The following is a 4,930-nucleotide window of genomic DNA, read 5'->3' on the forward strand; positions in this document are numbered from 1 at the left end:
CTGAACAAAATTCTAAATGCAGCACTTTTGTTTTTGCCCCCATTCATCATGAGCTGAACTCAAAGATCTAAGACTTTCTCTATGTAAGTCTCTCAAATATTGTTCACAAATCTGTCAAAATCTGCGTTAGTGAGCACTTCTCCTTTGCCGAGATAATCCATCCACCTCACAGGTGTGGCATCTCAAGATGCTGATCAGACAGCATGGGTATTTCACAGGTGTGCTTTAGGCTCACCACAATAAAAGGCCCCTTTAAAATGTGCAGTTCCATCACACAGCACAACGCCACAGATGTCGCAAGTTGCAATTGGCATGCTGACTGCAGGAATGTCCACCAGAATTGAATGTTCGTTTCTCTACCATAAGCCGTCTCCAAAGGTATCCAACCGGCCTCATCCAATCAGCCTCACAACAGCAGACCACGTGTAACCACACCAGCCCAGGACCTCCACAGCATCTTCACCTCCAAAATCGTCTGAGACCAGCCACCCGGACAGCTGCTGCAACAGTCGGTTTGCCAAACCAAAGAATTTCTGCTCAAACTGACAGGAACCGTCTCAGGGAAGCTCATCTGCATGCTCGTCGTCCTCATCGGGGTTTCGACCTGACTGCAACTTCGCACAGCCATTGACCCCCGGAACCCCTCAATACAGTGAAACATTTTCGAGTGGCCTTTTATTGTGGCCAGCCTAAGGCACACCTGTGCAATACCCATGCTGTCTGATCAGCATCTTGAGATGCCACACCTGTGAGGTGGATGGATTATCTCGGCAAAGGAGAAGTGCTCACTAACACAGATTTTGACAGATTTGTGAACAATATTTGAGAGAAATAGGCCTTTTGTGTACGTAGAGAAAGTCTTAGATCTTTGAGTTCAGCTCATGAAGAATGGGGGCAAAAACAAAAGTGTTGTTTATAATTTTGTTCAGTGTACATGAAGTGTAAAAAACCACAACCAAAATAGTCGTATGCTCTGTCACTGTGTTACTTATGGATGGAATTATAGCAATAATAAATTATTCCCCTTTTTGCTGGGGACCCCCTGGAGTCCCTTCAAGGACCCTGCGGGTCCCCGGACCCCACTCTGAGAACTACTGCGGTAGTGCACAGCTTCACAAGAGTCCAGTGGAGGTCCATAGTGGATTTCTGGCTGGTTACATAGCTACTTCTGAGATGTATTTTGAGTTCACTGCTCTTGATTGACAAAACTGTTGATTGATAAGCTTACTTTGAGCTTAATATACATAGATATTAAAAATGTTGCCATGGCAACACCGTGTAACATTCCTTAGAAGGCCCCTTAAAACAAGACCTGAGACTTTTGCTCTTTGTTTTCCTACAAGAGCTTAAATGGAGAGTTTTTTCCCCTAGTTTACTCATGTAATTTCCTTTTTATAACTCCATTACTGTCTTGATTTCATTTCATAACCAAACTTTAAATGCTCCTGTATGTCTGAACATCCTTCAACAGGAGAGAAACTGTGAGTCTGATCGGGGGGAGAAAAGTATCTTGGTGTTGAGGTCACCTTTTTACCAGGCTTTTAACGCACAACCATGAGTTATTAGCTGATCCTTTACTTGTGCTCATCTCCTTTTCTTCTAATTTTATTTTCTGGCAGGGAGTATATTAAAGGAATAGTTTCACATTTTTAGAAATACGGTTATTTGCATTCATGAGCTAATTCAATTTAAGCTCATATCTGAGAATAATAACAAAATACACCTGCCAGCACCTCTGAAGCTCACCGCTTAACGCGTTATATCTTGTATGTTTAGTCCTTACCAAAAAAAAGATAATTCACTCATTTATAGGATGTTAATCTGAGAAATAGTGCAGCACGTAAACATTTTTGGATGGATTGAACAAACAAAATACACCAAGTTAACTAGTGAGCATTAGGGCTGGTAGGTGGATTTTGTTACCTTTGAGCTAAACTAGGCTAGCTACTGCCACATGTTTCAAGTATTTATGCTAAGTGAAGCTAAATTGTTGCTGTATGCTACAAACATGAGAGTGTGATATTGTTCTTCTCATGTAACTCTTGGCAAGAAAGATAATAAGCATATTTCCCAAAATGTCAAATTATTCCCTTAAATGATCTCAAAAACACCAAGAGGTTCATATAAATGCAATAAATATTCAACCAACAGATGTTATTTTTATAATTCTCTTCCTTCTTTCATCTCTTTACATTTTCATCCTCAGTGCTGTTCTTGCACATCACCTCATTTCCCCCAACAGCGGTCACTCTTGATGTTAATATTGTCAATATTATTTATGGTTTGTATTTTCTTGTTGTGGTCTGGTGGCTGAAATGATGAGTAAAAGGCAAGATGCTGTTTTAATTATGATTTAAGTTTAAATTTACTAGTTATTTCACTTTTGCTCTCATTTATTATTTTAAGTTCTTAATTGCTGTAAAATAATTTTGTCAGTCTCTTCTTCCCTGCTGAATTGCCTTTCATTTTAAATTTAAGTTTATCAAATGCCTCCCTATATCCTTAAGTCTTAACTCAGATTCACAGGTCCAGGTCGTGTGTATCCATCCATCCATCCATCGTCAACCGCTTATCCTGCGTACAGGGTCACGGGGGTCGTGTGTATATTGTATGTAATAAAATCATAGAGATTTCTTTAAATTGTCTGCAATTACTTTGTGTTTTCTCTGCTGCTTAAGTAACTTTTACAATCTGTGGAGGGATTTGCAGTCAAAAGGGGACAAACATCTGCGTTTGGTGACTAAACGCAGGAAAAATCCTGCGGAAAAAGATATTACTGGATGGAAAAGTTGTAACAGACACACAGACAACATGCACACATTACACACGAGGCTGCGCTTACACACTGATGAGACAAAGACAGATACCAACACACTTAATCCTCTCAAAGAAGAGTAAGAGATGGGCGAGGCAGGAGAGAGTGAGGGATGGGAGAGGAATCGGAGGGCGGCAGATGGCCAGAAAGACGTCAATCCTTTTCATTCTTCCCAGACAGCATAAGGGGGTGGGTAATTGCAAGTTGGACTGACGTTAGCTTCGGGTCCCTGCACGTCAGAGAGGAGAGCCGAGTTAGGTAAAGAGAAAAGGTGAAATGCTGCAGGTCAGTGCTCATCTGAAAGCTGAAAATCTGACAATGTGTTGAGGTTTGTTTGAAAATGTGTGAAGTTCAAACGTGATGATTGATTTGAAGTTCTGGCCGATGAAGCACTAATCTGTCCTGTAGCAGGAGAGAGGGCTCTTCCTCCATCACATGACATGGAGATATCACATCTGACAACCCGAGGCAACATGGGGGTCAGGAATTTAATCATTGCAGCCATCGTCATCGAGGGGAGAGTTTGTGTGTGTGTGCACATAATTTGCTAAATCACAGGTTAAATAGATTTTGAAGAATATCTGTGATGATTAACGACTATTTTCTTTTGATAAACCTAAAAAACAATAGGTACTAAGAGTTATTACAATTAAAATGTAACTTTTTATGAAGATTAAGGTAAAACCAGATTAACATCAATTTCAAGCCTCTCAACGATCTAATAATGTAATTGATCAAGGGGTGCAACTAACAAATTATTTCACTGATTAATCAGACTTTTTTTTGATTAATCAAATTTTGTTTCACAAGTTAACTGCAAAAATAGCCATGGATCACTTTGCATTTCCTTGGAAATTATTTGGTTTTTGGTTTTTGGTTTTCAGTTGGAGGTAAATGTATTAAATGACAGTGCATTGAAAAGTACTGAAATTTTAATACAGGTACATTTTAGTAAACAGGTAGTACTGGCTTGACGTCAAATCACATGACTTGTTTTATTTGCTACCAGCGTTGTATAATAAGTAATAATTCAGTGGATTTGTGGTGATATATAATCCATTCAGAAATAGTTAACATAATCTTTCCTCCCTGCCCCAGAAACTAAACCATTACTTTTGTTTTGGATAACATGGAATGACAATAACATTACATAAGTAATCTGGATCATATGGCATAAATTAACATGATCATTTCAAGAGCAAAACATGCTGCGTTTGGTTACTCTGAAATCTTTTATGTCATATTGCTGTAAATCAAATCCACTGCCAGCAGCGGTGAGACAGATGTCCTGGTTTGTGCAATGATGTTGTTTTAAAACACAGTCTGACATCTAGAGGCAGGATTACTCATCACATGAAGCAGTGGACGTACACCTTACCACAAAATCCGTACTGACTCTTTTCGACTAATTTAAGAGCAACTCAGACCATAACACTAGAGTAATACAGACTACCCAGTATGCACCACCATCTAATAATACATGCCTCATGATGCTTTTAATAAGTTGTTTAGATTTGAGCACACACCGTCGCATTCTCCCTGACTCACTGCCCAGAGAGTCATGCGGAAGGAATTCAGAAATCCATGACATGAGTGATTAAATATGATCTTTATTAAATACAGTAAGACATATATACTCTATATATAAATACAGTGAGGAAAATAAGTATTTGAACACCCTGCTATTTTGCAAGTTCTCCCACTTAGAAATCATGGAGGGGTCTGAAATTGTCATCGTAGGTGCATGTCCACTGTGAGAGACATAATCTAAAAAAAATAATCCAGAAATCACAATGTATGATTTTTTAACTATTTATTTGTATGATACAGCTGCAAATAAGTATTTGAACACCTGTCTATCAGCTAGAATTCTGACTCTCAAAGACCTGTTAGTCTGCCTTCAAAATGTCCACCTCCACTCCATTTATTATCCTAAATTAGATGCACCTGTTTGAGGTCGTTAGCTGCATAAAGACACCTGTCCACCCCATACAATCAGTAAGAATCCAACTACTAACATGGCCGAGACCAAAGAGCTGTCCAAAGACACTAGAGACAAAATTGTACACCTCCACAAGGCTGGAAAGGGCTACGGGGAAATTGCCAAGCAGCTTG

Source organism: Micropterus dolomieu, linkage group LG02 (assembly GCF_021292245.1).
Source record: "Micropterus dolomieu isolate WLL.071019.BEF.003 ecotype Adirondacks linkage group LG02, ASM2129224v1, whole genome shotgun sequence".
Taxonomy (NCBI): Eukaryota; Metazoa; Chordata; class Actinopteri; order Centrarchiformes; family Centrarchidae; genus Micropterus; species Micropterus dolomieu.